The sequence below is a fragment of the Eleutherodactylus coqui genome, chromosome 1, assembly GCF_035609145.1.
Source record: "Eleutherodactylus coqui strain aEleCoq1 chromosome 1, aEleCoq1.hap1, whole genome shotgun sequence".
Classification (NCBI taxonomy): Eukaryota; Metazoa; Chordata; class Amphibia; order Anura; family Eleutherodactylidae; genus Eleutherodactylus; species Eleutherodactylus coqui.
Genome location: NC_089837.1, coordinates 494,951,860 through 494,967,195, shown reverse-complemented (window position 1 = coordinate 494,967,195; position 15,336 = coordinate 494,951,860). Strand labels below are relative to the sequence as shown.

Here is a 15,336-nt window from a genome sequence, read left to right as displayed (position 1 = left end):
TATCTCTCTCTCCCCTCTCTGTCTCTCTCTCTCCCCTCTCTGTCTCTCCCTCTCTCTCTCTCTCCCCCCTCTCTGTCTCTCTCCCCCCTCTCTGTCTCTCTCTCTCTCCCCTCTCTGTCTCTCTCTCTCCCCTCTCTGTCTCTCTCTCTCCCCCTCTCTGTCTCTCTCTCTCTCCCCTCTCTGTCTCTCTCTCTCCCCCCTCTCTGTCTCTCTCTCTCCCCCCTCTCTGTCTCTCTCTCTCTCCCCTCTCTGTCTCTCTCTCTCTCCCCTCTCTGTCTCTCTCTCCCCTCTCTCTCTCCCCTCTCTCTCTCCCCTCTCTGTCTCTCCCCTCTCTGTCTCTCCCCTCTCTGTCTCTTCCCTCTCCCCCTCTCTGTCTCTCCCCTCTCTGTCTCTTCCCTCTCCCCCTCTCTGTCTCTCCCCTCTCTTTCCTCTCCTCTCTTCTCTCTCTTTCAAAAAATTTGCCATTGATGCGCGCGCTGCGACGGGGAGGGGCCAAAACAGGCACATCACAGCGGGGAGGATCCAAAAACGGGGGCGGGGTTGAACACGGGATGCTCATTCGAGTAACAAGCACGATCGAGTACGCTAATACTCGAACGAGCATCAAGCTCGCCAGAGTATGTTCGCTCAACTCTAGTTACTATCAATAGACTTTTAATATTAACCAAAGTGGGCTGCACCACAGCCCTACAGCCAAACTCTTGGATATTTGTCATCGAGGACATCCACCCCCGCCTTTTTTTTTTTTTTTAAATCACAAGCGGGGCGGTCGTCCTCCTCAATCTGAAAGTGACTTCTGGCCACAGCAGGGTCCCCAAGCATTAGTTGTCTCTCAATTCAGGTATTTCGTTATGGCCAGTCCAGGTTTTGCGGGACCGTTTCCCTGTGGCCTCGGAGATCCTATTCTGTGGGCTCTTTCAATGGACGACACATCTAGCTCAGAGTCCATTGCCAGGGCCTGTGGAAGATCTTAAGTCAGCAAGTCATTGCTTGTTCTTGATTCAGGGATACCCACAAGCTGCAGGTTATTTCTACAGTCTTGATTTTCCACTTTGTCACAGAGTTGTGCTTCCAGTTCTCTGCATTGTGTCATTGCCCTCTACAGATCTGTTACATGGTTCTCAGTGGTGGACATCCTATTTTTCAGCTCTGTTATTTTCTGCACGTCTGTTGTAATCTGCGCTAGTGCTGAATTAATCGAGGAGTGTAGCATGTCTAGTCTCTTATGGCAATAGCAAGCGAGATACTACTTGGGCTACTGCTGTAACTTGTATAGCTTCTAAAGTTGGGGGTTCAGGTGGACTGCCACAGGGTGAGAGTGCTGGAGAGATGTCATCCATGTTTGGCGAATGCTCTAGGGAAGAGTTGGACTGCGTCTTCCTTAAGTTGCATTTTGTGTTTCTTTAGCTTTAGAAGTTTTGGCTTCATGCTGTTATCTGCTTGACGTAGTGATTGGGATGAGGATGTTGATTTCAAGGATCTCGAGCCTTTAGCCAAATGTTAAATGGAGGATGATAGCCTATAGTGACTAGAACATTTGCAGGAGGAAAGGGATGTCCTCTAGGGGAAGTATAAATTACATTGTAGAACAAATGGTATTTGCGCTAGCGATGTGAAAAAATGGAGTTTTGACTGAAATGAGACATCTGCAGATGATGTTGAGATTCCCCACCAAGCGCAGTGTGCTGCTTCACATTTAAATAGTAACCATCAAATACGTATGACGGCTGGCAGAGGGAGCTGATCATACCTCCCCTGCCTTGCAGCACTTTTTGGCAGTGTATGTTAATTCCAGAACAACTAGGATTAGGAGGTCGCCAATATCTTTCCCGTGTAGCTATGGCAATATCACCTCTAGTGGTGAGTTGGAATATTAGCCAGATGATGATCTAATAATGCAATTTTTAGCTACCATATAAAGACACCAGACGACACCTTCCAGTATTGACCAGTTGTCCCTTGAATCTCATACGGAGTCACATGGAACTGCTTCACCATTGTTCAGGAGAATAAAAGAGGGTTTAAATCCCCAAAACCGTGCAGGAAGTACTATGGGATCAGGGCCACTACTGTTAACATTCTTACTCCTCTGACCAGGCCTGCAAAGGTTGGTGTTAGGTATAGGGTTACAGCTGGGGGCGCTGGCGGCTTGCAGTCGCGCTCCGCTTCTACTGGCGCCGCAGGTCTCAGTGCAGGCGGCTCCGGTCGGGGTTCCCCCGTGTTGGTGGTTGCCTGCTCCCACTCGAGGACGTGCTCCCTCTGGCCGGCCGCGGGGCTCTCTGTACAGTACACGGCCCCGGGGAGAGCCGGTCTTATCAACTCCCCTATCAGCAGGTCACCTTTCCCCGCCCTGTCTGTGCGGAGACTTTCACATATCAGGCTGCTGAGTACTAGCAGAGGTTGCCAGTGTTTAGTTAGACTTACCTCGCTAGCACTCGCATATACTGTTTCTGACTGGTTTGTTCTGTGACTTATTTATGCCTTTGACTCTGCTCCTGTCTTAGTCCTTTCGTACTGCGCATGTGCAGACTTGGTTTTCCCTGACTACTCTCTTTGGTACCCGTTTTGCTCTCGGTAGGGGTTTGACCCGGCTTGTTTGACTATCCATCTCCTGTGCCTCTCCCTTGGGGTCGCTGTCAGTAGGTCAGAGCAGGGACCGCCGCCCAGTTGTTGCCCTGGGGCTTAGCTCCGGGGGGCAAGTAGGTAGGGATACGGGAGTGGGCTGATGTAAGGACACCCCCCCTTCCTTGCCATTTGTCCCCTACCAGCCCTAACAGAAACACTGACTCAAACGATCTTGGTTTTTTCTCTCCTACCTGCTCTGTTGAGTCCAGATATGGAGGCTGTATCTGCTCTCGCGAACCAGGTGCAGGCCCTCACTGGTTTAGGGCAGGATCTGTCAGCTCGACTTCAGTAGCAGGAACAAACTGCCACTAGAGCCCCACCGGCTGCCCCTGCTGTTCCAGGAGTATGGTGTGAGCCTAAGGCCACCATGCCAGACTTCTTTTCAGGTGACCATATAGCCTTCTTTTCTTTCTGGGAGGGTTGCAAGTTATATTTTAGTTGCGACCCCACTTGTCCAGTTCTGAACACCAGAGGGTGGGCTTAATCATCTCACGATTGAGGGGTGACCCAGAAAATTGGGCTTTTTCGTTACCTCCCGACTCACCACCCCGTCAGTCCGTTAAAGATTTTTTTTGTCCCTTGGTCAAATATATGATGAACCCGATAGGGCGGGGCATGCTGTCAGTAAGCTGGTAAAACTTCGCCAGGATAGATGCTCAGCGAAAGAATATTGTTCACAGTTCCGTCAGTTTTGGGTTGAGTCTCGGTGGAATGAGTGTGCTTTAAAGCATTTGTTTCTCACTAGGTTGTCTGAGGCTGTAAAAGATTTGTTGTTGTCACATCCTGAACCGGAGACGGTAGATCAAGCCATGACCTTGGCAGTTAGGGCGGACCAACGACTTAGAGCTAGACGCAACCCTCAGCACGGAGTACCTCCTGCTCCTCCGGGGAACCAGGCCTAGGCCTCACCTACCAAAGACGCTGAACCTATAGAACTAGGCTCCATGTCCCCACATGAGCGTAAGGAGTACCAGCTCAAGTACCGGTTATGCCTCTACTGTGGAGACCCAGAACACTGAGTCGCCACCTGCTGCAAGAGACAACCGCTGGAAAACTTCCGCTCCTAGGTGATGATCGAAGGGATCACCTAGGAGCTCAGGTACTTCCGGAATATTCAAAATTGTTTTTTCCTTGTGCTATTATTTACGGTACTTACCAATTTGTCGGCCGAGTGTTTGTTGATTCTTGTGCAGCCGCAAATTTTGTGAATTTTGAATTTATTAAACCCATGTCTCATTGTCTGCAGCTCCTGAGCCACCCTGTGCAGGTCTCCGGAATTGACTCCACTCCCCTGTATGCTGGTATTGTTAAGAGAAGAACTCCGGAGCTTCAGTCCTCGGTGGGGGCATTACACACTGAGACCTGTTCTTTTTTAGTGATGGAGAATCTTTCTGTAGATGTGGTTCTGGGTTTGCCGTGGTTATGACTCCATAACCCGCAGGTTGACTGGGCTCACTCCAAATTGGTCCAGTGGGTCTCAACTTGCAAAGATCACCTGGTTTCGGTTCCGGTTCATTCAGTTAGTGGTGAGGAGGTCGTGTTACCTGAATATATTGAGGGTTTTGAGGATGTGTTTTCTAAACAACTGTCTGAAGCCTTACCCCCCCCCCCCCCCCATCGGGAGTAGGATTGCAAGATAGACCTAATTCCCGGGAGTAAGATTCCCAAGGGGGAATATATAATGTAACTGTACCCGAACGGGAGGCTATGAAGGAATACATCGATGAGAGTCTGGCCAAGGGCCATATTCGTTCTTCGGAGTCTCCTGCGGGGGTAGGTTTATTTTTCATGGAAAAGAAGGATAGTGGTCTCCGGCCATGTGTTGATTATAGAGCCCTAAATTAAATTACAATCAAGAACCAGTACTCACTCCTGGATCTCCTAAATCAGATGGGGGGGCTAAGTGGTTCTCCAAACTCGAACTCAGGGGAGCCTACAATCTCATTCGTGTCAGAGAGGGAGACGAGTGGAAGACTACTTTTAGCGCACCGCTAGGACATTTCGAATGTTTAGTCATGCCATTCGGGTTATGTATTGCTCCGGCAGTTTTTCAGAGCTTTATGAACACTATTTTTCATTACTTGTTGGGCAGATTCATAGTTGTATATATTGACGACATTTTGGTCTTTTCTCCTGATTGAGAGTCCCATGTCGAACACTTGCGTACTGTCCTGTCGCGTCTCCGGGAGCATCACTTGTTTGCTAAACTAGAGAAATGTCTGTTTGGGGTTCAGGAGATCTCGTTTTTAGGTTATGTCATTTCTCCCTCGGCCATACGTATGGATTCGGACAAGGTTAGGGACACTACCGACTGGGTGCAGCCCACCATTTAAAAGCTTTGCAATGCTTTTTGGGCTTTGCTAATTTTTAACGAAAATTTATTAAGAATTTTTCAATTGTGGCCAAACCCTTGATAGACCTTACTAAGAAGGAGCAGAGGTTGACTCCTGGTCTCCAGAGGCTATAGAGGCTTTCATACTTCTCAAAAGGGCCCTCTCTACAGCGCCGATTCTGGTTCAGCCTGATCTTAACCGCCCATTCATCATTGAGGTGAATGCCCCAGAACATGGAATAGGGGCTGTGCTCTCCCAGGAATCCTCAGGCCAGGCCGGTCTCCAACCTTGTGCCTTTTTCTATATGAAATTTAATCCGGCAGAGCGCAACTACGATATTGGTAATAGGGAATTGTTAGCTATAAAATAGGCCTTCAAAATAATGGAGACACTTCCTGGAGGGGGCCCATCACCCTATTACGGTCATTACGGACCATAGGAACTTGGTTTATTTGGGGTCCGCTAAGCGCCTTAAACCTGGCAGGCAAGCTGGGCTCTGTTTTTCACAGGTTTCAATTTTGTGGTTACTTATGTGCCTGGATCGAAAAACGTGCGGGCAGATGCCTTGTTGCGCAGTTTTGGGGTGTCTGAGGTGAACGATTCCCAGCCGGAGATGTGCTGGCCGGTCATCCAGGGGTCTGAGGTACATTGGAACTGTGTGCCCGGTTGTATTGGTGGCCGCAGATGTCTTGGAATGTCAAGGAGTTTGTTAGGTCATGCTCCACTTGCGCCCAGGGGAAGAGTGTACGTAGACGGCCTGAGGGGCCACTTCTCCCTCTTCCTGTTCCAGATAGACCATGGTCCCATCTGTCGATGGACTTTATTACGGATTTACCCGTATCTCAGGGCTGTTCTATTATTCTGGTGGTGGTTGACAGGTTCTCTAAGATGGGCCATTTTATACCGTTGAAGAAGCTTCCCTCAGCACCAGAATTAGCCGTCATATTTATCAAGAAGATTGTGTGTCTTCATGATGACATTGTTTCTGACCGAGGAGTGCAATTCGTTGCCCGGTTCTGGCAGGCCTTCTGCAAGTGCTTAGGAATCGGGTTGTCTTACTCCTCTGCCTTTCACCCCGAGACCAATGGGCAGACCGAACGTATGAATCAGGAGCTTGTGCAATATCTCAGAATGTATGTAAGTGACCAGCAGAATCTTTGGGTTGACTGTTTGTCGCTGGCAGAGTATCCATAAACAATCACGCTTGTTCTGCGTCGGGTGTTTCTCCTTTCCTCTGCAACTATGGGTTACACCCCTGTTTTTCCGTCTCGTTCCCCTCCTCTTCCTACAATCCGTTGGCAGACACGCTCGTGCAGGACTTGCAGGAGGTGTGGGGGGAAGGTGCATAGTAACCTAGAGCATTCACAGGTGGTGATGCAGGGAAGGAGCATGACCCGACGTACGGTTTCAGAACCATTTGTCGTGGGTTAGTTGGTGTATCTGTCTTCTAGGAATTTGAAGTTAAAGGTACCCTCACTAAAGCTAGCTCCTCGGTTCGTGGGACCGTTTTCAGTCACCAGAGTCATTAACCCCATGGCATATGAGTTGGCCCTGCTGGACTCGTGGATGGTCCATAGGGTTTTCCACAAGGCGCTTCTTAAGAGATAACTCCCTCCAGTGGTAGGGCCTATAAATTACTAAGGGGGCACAATGGGGCCTATAAACTACTAAGGGAATGCAAAAAGCAGCCTCGTTGTTGACCCCAAAATAATGATATTTTATACAGAGGACCCCTTTGCTCAGCTGTTATATTACCAACATGACAATTTCCATATAAAGGTGACCACTATACATAAAAGTACATTAAACAGCAGCAAAAACATCTATTCAGTATATACACTCGTTCTATACGATCTAGCCATGATCCAGGCTCTCCTGCGTTCCTGTGCACATGACTCCGGGGTAAAGTCTGGCACACTTGAAGCTGCAGTATGTTTGGCAGCCGGGGCGCTGATAACATGTCACAGCACGGTCGCCTCTTTTGAAATTCAGAGCAATCAGCGGTTTCCCGGCCTCGCATAGTGAAAACTAAGCAAGTCTGGGCAATGGCTGCATATTTCCCAGAGAGACATCATCCACATTGCACTCAGAAGAGCCGAGCGCCCGCACAGCACCAGCCTCCCGCTCCACAGCTCCCAAAAACACAAGGAAGAAGGTAAAAGTAACTTTAATTTCATGCCAGGAGGCCTGTTGCTCATTACCGGTGCCGATGACTGCAGAGTTCATCACTTTTCTCAGTGCAAATCTGACAAAACGAGGCAAGAGGTACAAGATGCCTCATCACAAGCTCTCATGAATGTTCTGTTCATGTGGATGTTATGTGATCCCGGGTTCGAATGATCATTTTGCTGACATTGAGTCATACAATGGCTGGTTGATATACATTTGCTCGTAGATATATAGCTGGGAGGGCAAGTCGTTTATCAGTTCTTGACCTTATGATGATCAGGGGACATATTTGTCCTATAGCTTTAAAATGCTGTCTATTGGACAAATATGTCCCTTGGTCCTCAAAGGGTTAACCTCTAAGGCTTTTTTGATAACTTTTATTGTGGTTTTTTTTAAACAGTTTTTGTCATGCAGCATACCTAATGTGTTCAGTTTATTGTACAGGGCATTACATATGTGACAATACCCAAGGTGCATTTTTTTTTTTTTAAACAAAACTTTTTTTTTACTTTTAAAAAAAAAAATTTGACGCACTTTTTATTCCCCATAGGGTTCTGGAACCCGCAAGTGTATGATCGCTATGATAATATCGCTATTGCTGTCGATCACATACTATGAGAGACCCGGATGCTTTGTTAAGGCTCGTTCACAGCAGCTTTCGGGGTTCCATTTTCCTGCTCCACTAGGGGAGCAGGAAATTGGAACCCCCTGGCCAGAAAGATCTGTCTTATGATGGAACCGAGCAGCTTCAAACAAACCCCAATGACTATAATGGGGTCTGTTCAGTTTCTGGTCAGTCCGCCAGTGTTTTACAGGATGAGATAGTGCAGCATGCTGGGTTATTTTATCCTGTATTTAAATTAAATTCAGTGCAGGAGGTTCTGAACTGAACCTCCCATGCTGATGTGAACAAACCCTTATAAGGGGAAAGTTAGGCTACATCACTAATGTCATAGGGGGCGCTCCCGCTCCATACTGCTGATATAGGACGAAACTCTAGCAAGAAACTCTTGCAGATACACAAAAGTATCTTATTGACCCTTTCCTATCATTTCCTTCAAAGTTGAGACGGATAATGAAATCTGCAATACATCAGTGGTAACTAGTGGAGATTACACTCTCTTCAGCGCTGTGAAGGTAGTGCTGGGGAATGTAATCATCCACTGAGAAATATGGAGTTCTCTTTTTGGAATGCTTTATGACCTGGTGGCAAAACTTTATACCTCGAGGGCTGAATTCTCACTTTTGTGGGATGACTCATATGTAGAGCAGTTACTGAATAACCAGTCTGACAATTCAGTAAAATGAGAGCCGTTGTATCCTACTCACAGCGTGAATAGGAGAATAAAATGGTTCCTTTTGTGACCAAGCAATGTTGTCTGCTTTTTGTGTGAGTGCGTGATGACATGCAAGCACAGGGCCGAGAACAAGCGTTAAGCAGGGGCGGTAACTACTTAGGGAGGAGCTTACACACCTGCCTATGAGGGAGCAACAATGTGTCTTCCTCTCCAGTGTGATTGGTAAGACACATGACAGATATAGAGATTTAGTTACTTTATTCGCCCATTAGTTATGTTTTCTATAAGTGAAGCCCTTGGGGGATCTATTTTCCATGTGTAACTCTTTTAAAGGGACAGTCACTGGTTGTATCCCAAATTGCTCTGTCCCTCTTTGCTCCACAAATGTCAGTTTTTTTGGAATCATTAGTCAGTCTACCTTTATAAATGAATGGGATATGTTTGATATGTATGCTGAAGAAATCTCTGCACATATGCCCTGAGCATCAGAAAAGTTACCAATAGTTGATCAGTGGGGGTGTGCACTGATCAGCTGTTTGCTGGGCCAGCTGTCATTGCCAACAGAGATTCAGAAGTACACAGCTCTGTCTGTAGTTTCTATTGTAGGCGGAGCTACCATTGAATTGAATGGTACAAACCGGGCTACTACACTACAGAGAGCTCTCTGAATCCAGCTCTGTCCTCAATGACAGTGGGAACAATATCAGTGATGGACCCCTGACGATCAACTATTGATAACCTATCTTGACAATAGGCCATCAATAATAAAGTCCCAGAAAACCCCTTTAACCACTTCACAACCGAGGGCATATAATTACATCCTGGGGGCACAGGCTTTCAATGGAGTGGGAACTGAAGCTGATCCTGCTCTATACACGCCGGGTGCCGGCTGTCTTCGACAGCTGACACCCGCCCTCAGCAGCCTCGATCAGCAGGAACGCTGTTGAACATTTAGATGCCCCGATTAGTGTTCAGGGTTACGGCAAAAAAAAAGTTGGATGAAGTTATCATGTCAGTTTTGCGACAGCATGTATGCCGTTAAAACAAGACCCCCACCCGAAAATGGCAGAATAGAATTTTTTTTTTACATTTCACTTTAATTAGCAGTTTTTAAAGTCTTTCAGTACATTACATAGTACCATTGACAAATACAACTCGTTCTGCAAAAGACAAGCCTTTAGACAGCCATGTTGATGGAGAAATAGGAAGTATGATTTTTTGAAAGTAGAGACGAAAATCTAAAAGTTTTTTCAAAAAAGGCTACGTCATTAAGGGGTTAAGCTTCAACGTATGCCACTTTATATCATACAGAATGTCCTCCATAGACCCTCTTGGTGGAAAAAAAAAACATGTACTGCCCAGCATACATTTTGTACAGTGTCTATCTGTGCTCTATCCGCCGGGTCTTTAGAGGTCTTTTTTGGCGATGGGGGGCACAAATCATCTGAAGATGAAGTCAGTTCCTTCGGGTTGAGGCTCGCATTCTGTAGCTTTCTATCACAGGTCACACAACGTTATTCGTGCCATGGTTCGCAAATCTGCTGGACTATTCACAATACAGGAGCAGAGCATGTGTGGGTGGCAAACTCGGCAATTGCCCAAGGCCCATGTTTCCAAGGGGTCTTTTAAGGACATGAACCCAACCTGATAGTGGTATGGGAAATGATTTTGCTCGCTGCCGCATATCACTGAGCATTTCAACATTAACCTATTCCTTGCCCTAGCCTTATAGATATGTGGCCATTAACCCTCTTCATTGGCCTAAACTACTATGAATTTAAGTATTAACCCTTTCACTGTCATAGTCCACCGGGAATTGCCTTTAAACCCCTTCTGTGCCCAGGACCACAAGGAATGTAACCATAATTAACCGTCCACTATCCAGACCATCAGGTATTTAATCATTACCCCTTTTCACTGCTACAGCACTTAGGGATGTCTCAATAACCCCCCTTCCTCCTCACCCTAGGTCACTAAGCAAGTCACCAAAGACCCCTTCACTGCTTCAGGCCTCCGGTTATGTTCGCACCCACTATTATATTGCCGTTTATGGTGGAATTATTTAGATACTGAATTGCAGTTTCATGTGGGTACTTCATGGAAGTATTATTTGAATACTCCACATTATTTGTGTACTTCGTGGTAGTATTGACATTGTAAGGTACTATTAATGTGGCACTATATACAGTTACATAGGTGTTACATGGTGGTATTATGTGGAGACTATATGTGAGTATTATTTAAACATTATATGGCAGTATATTTTGGACACTAAATAACAGTACTAAATCATGGGAGGGGAAAACTAAATGTCTTATTTGATGTTTTGCTATTTTGGTTTAAATTAGATAGATAGATAGATATAAGAGGGATAGATAGATAGATATGAGATAGATAGATACATAGAGAGAGAGATAGATAGATATATGAGATAGATAGATAGATAAGATATGAGAGATAGATAGATAGATAGATAAGATATGAGATGGATAGATAGATATGAGATGGATAGATAGATATGAGATGGATAGATGAGAGATAGATATGAGATAGATAGATATGCGATAGATAGAAATGTAGATATCAGATAGCTAGTAGAGATAGATAGATAGAAAGAAAGAAAGATAAATAGATATGAGAGAGAGATACATAGATATGAGATAGACAGATAGATAGATATGGGATAGATATTAGATAGATAGATATGAGATAGATATGAGATAGATAGATGTGAGATAGATAGATAGATATAAGATAGATGTGAGATAGATAGAAAGGTAGATATCAGATAGATAGAAAAGAGATAGATATTAGATAGAAAGATAGATAAATAGATATGAGAGAGAGAGAGATATGAGATAGAATAGATAGAGAGATATGAGATGGATAGATATGAGATAGATAGATAGATATTAGATAGATGGATAGATATTAGATAGATGGATAGATAGATGGATATGAAATAGACAGAATTTTTTCCTCTTGTAAACGTGTATGAATTCTGACAGCTATAAGGAAGTGATCTTTGTTAGAATAATTCACTTTTCCCATTACGGCGTTAATGTTGGACGTAGCCCTCCTCATTATATTACATAACTTTTAGTAGGTCTTCACCTTCTGTCAGACATTGGACTAAAATATTAGACAATTTAAAAACAATAAATATTTTATGGCAGTATTCACACTCTATAAACCAGGCACAGCCGCGCTTCAGAGAGACGGTTCACAAAGGTTATTTTTCATTACTTGGTAAATGTAGCACATATTTCACAATATTTTATGATGGTATCGGCTTCTGTGAGAAGAGATTCTCTGTAGAAATGATTTGCTGAGGACCTTAATATGTTGGTCTATTGTAAAGTACTGTATACTGCACCCCTTCTATTGAACTAGGTAACAAATAATGGGTGCGGGTCATTTGCAAATGACGCTTTTACCTGAGAAATGGGTCACAATGAGGCTCTGAACTGGACTGTACTCTTTATTATTAACCCTTTCCAATCCCCTGTCTGACGTCTGAAGACATTATGATTTAAGGCTGTACAGCTCCGATGTTGGAAGACATCCGTCTGGGTTCTCTTACTGTATATTGCCAGCCTCTCTGCTGTCTGAGCCTATCCAATGTGTCACCTCATGCAGTACTGGCTTTAGCCAGCATATAGCGCCGTTGTATAACAGCAGAAAAATAGTAACCCCCCCTGGGAAAACCAGGATACAAATTGGATTGGAAAGGGTTAAAGGGTAGGAGAAGGCAAGAGAACTTCAGTTTTGGTATGGTGTATGAGTCTAACCCTGAAACATGTATTTGAATTTTGTGTAAGACCCAATTGCAAAGTTGAAAAGTAGCATGTGAGAAGCAGAAATCCGCTTACAATATCTTTCTGCGTCCCGTGGGACCACTGCTATAACTAAAGTAAGTCGAGCGTACTTGAAGTGGCTTCCTTCCACTACGATAGTGGGTATTCCACCATCATCTGCAGGAGATTCAGGTACTGATCGGCATTGAGAGTCCCTGGAATGAACACGGGGCCAACGAGGCAATAGCGCCTAACTCCACCCTATGCGTTCACACTGAAATTTGCATTGTATTCTGATCAGCTCATGCTCTTACTAGTAATTTGCATTGCATCTGCATTAAATTGGTGCCTCAACGTTCACTAAAACGGTCCCACAATGATAGCGTCAGCCCTGGACTGCCATGTCGAATGGCTCCATGCATGCATCGTAGCAGAAGGAGGCCACTTTGAGTTCACTTTCCGTACTCCAGTCATAGTGGTGGTCCCACAGGACTTAGAGAGACGTGGAAAGTGGATTTCTGCTTCTCACATGCTGCTCTTCAATATTGTATTCAAGTTTTACTCCCTATCCCTTACAGGGGCTACAACACAACATTGAAACCCATGTTCTGGGGCCCCTAGGGGCCCGTGTGCCATACCATTGTGTAGTGCATCCATTACTTCCTATGCAAGTGTGCTATTGTTATTTCAATATAGGACACCGTTATTGAGATATAGAGCCGGATCCGACTTTTAAAACTTCCACTATATTTAATGACCTATAGGGCTCATGTATCCCAGTACAGTGGGGAACCTATTACTTGTTCCACTGCAGTACACTCCCCTAATTGTGGGTCCTAGGACTTGAAAATAAAGTAACAATATACCTCAAATTCCTAAACCAGGCCAACAAAGAGATTTTACTGCAAGTAGTTGACCTCTGTGATCCTAAGGATCGCTTCACGATTGTGTTACTGCTCCAGGCCGGAGGTTAAGAAGCTGTATTATGTGTCTAGGTCAAACTGAAACACATTTATCAAATGGATGGCTTGCTTGCTACTTATCCACAAGCCTTGATATATGTTATAATCCTATATAAACGATTACCCTTTGTATGCTGGATCCTGGCACCCCAATGTGCTCATCCAAATGGTTAGGTTGCAAAATAGCATGCTATGTGTGCATGAGTCTTCTTGATTGGAGAGGTCTGGGTCCTCTGAGGCTCCAGGCCTGCAATCTCTGCTTTTACTATAGCTATGCCCCTGTTCCTAAGGAGGCAGTCCAAATGCGAATTCTGTTAATTAGTGTGGATTTTGTAGTGTTTTTAACTGCGGAATGTCTTATGGGATTTCTTGCAGTTTTTCCCACAGGCTTCAAGGCCGGCTTCACACGAGCTTAAGCATATTTGCACGAACATGAGCTCTGTGTATTTGCTTTTTTGCACACATTGCTATATATGTTGCTGTTTTACGTGTGTGCAAGGCATCTACATTTATGCTCGCCCCCAAAAAAGCACCCATGCTCCCAGCCATTGAATTGACTAATTAGTCTAATGAGTTGCAGATGTGTTCTTTTTCCTGCGCAGTTTTGTAGTGTTTCATGTATCTCCTTGCCTATTGATTGCTCAGTTACATATCCCCATTGACTTCTATGAGGGCTTTTGGTGCAGGAAAATAGAACACGACTATAATGCGCATACAAAATACGCGCATGTGAACCAAGCCTTTTAGTTAATTGAGGATGCCACATAATCATTGTCCAAGTCCATTGGAATTAGGGGAAGTATGCCCTCTAATTAATATATGACAGGGCGCCTGAAGTGTTTACAGAGGTATGGGGAAAATGCATTCTTGAGTTTTAAGTGTATAAGGACCCTATATTCTGCTCAAGGGCCTTTCCCATGGCCCAATTTTAGTGGATAAATGACTGCCTGCATGATCATTGGGCCATGTACATATAGCGACAATTAGCCGATGAACAATTAAATCCTTGTTCAATGGCTGACCATCTCATGTATGTGAGCACAAAAATTCTTGCTGGATGGCCGCAGATTTCTCCGTGTGAATGGAAATTTTCAGATGACCAATGACGCTTTATGGGGACGCACTATAGTGTTCTTTATCCTGCTACAGATAATCTGCCCATACAGACAAACGGAACCAGCGCTGACGGACATGCACTTGTTAGCACAGGCAGATCACTGTGTTGTAAGGGTATATTTTCCTGTTCAAAAACCAATGTTTTTCAGGGTACCAAATCCAAACACGGCAATTAAAATTGCCCATCAGACAAGATAATGAAGTTATAAACACCATAGAATTACATAGAATGTTTGTTTTTAATTTTCCCCTTCTGTGATACATTTATATTAGTGTAGGGAGCCTTGACGATTGGCTTATGAGCTCAAGTATTTTGGCCAAAATCCAACTAATACCTCGCATTTATTAAGTATTATTCACATGCAGTGTGGCTTTAAACGATGGGGGAGTACAAATGTGGTCCACTTTTTGAGGTGCAGAGCAGCCCACCAAACTATTATGGCATCATTAATAGGTTGCTAGTCTGCATGGTGCACTACATATACCAGAATGGTCTGACACTTTGTATCTACACTGTGTGGGAGTATACACCAAGCAGCCACCCCCGTCTATGTAGGAGGTTGTGTGAGTGGCTGTCTCATCAGTGTCCTCCGCAGGTGTAATTGGCTCCCTCATTTGGCAGTATGGTTGTTATGGTTGTTATATGTTGTTATGTGTCAGTCATGTGCTGAGGTTGGTGCACATGTTTGCCCTCCTGTGTTAGTAAGTATATGGCCGTTTTCAGTAATTGTTTGTTTTTAATTTTCCCCTTCTGTGATACATGTACCTCAAAATGGTACCAATAAAAACTACAATTCTTCCCACAAAGAGCAAGACCTCATAAAGCTCCGTTAACGGAAAATGACAATGTTAGGGGCCTTAGAATGCGGTGATGCAGATTCAATTGGTTTTTTTTTTAAGGTGTTTTAAAAGTGGTAAAAAATGTTTACAAATCTCTATAAACCTTGTATTGCAGTAATCATGCTGATCCGGATAGGAGAGTTATCATCTTATTTTTACCGATTGAACGCCGTAAAAACAAAACGCCAAAACCATG

At 44.6% G+C, this 15,336-nt stretch overlaps 1 protein-coding gene across 3 annotated transcripts in view; it reads left to right on the top strand.

The window, feature by feature from the left end:
- Window positions 1-7,027: 7,027 nt before the first annotated feature.
- AMOTL1 (angiomotin like 1) overlaps window positions 7,028-15,336 on the top strand; it is a 132,876-nt gene continuing 124,567 nt past the window's right edge. The window contains exon 1 of one of the 3 annotated variants that reach the window (XM_066586797.1): window positions 7,028-7,113. The gene's annotated coding sequence lies outside the window, so the exon portion shown is untranslated. Of the gene's footprint in view, window positions 7,114-10,242; window positions 10,319-15,336 lie in introns of those variants that run through there. The other 2 variants (XM_066586788.1, XM_066586779.1) reach the window with 2 other exon arrangements.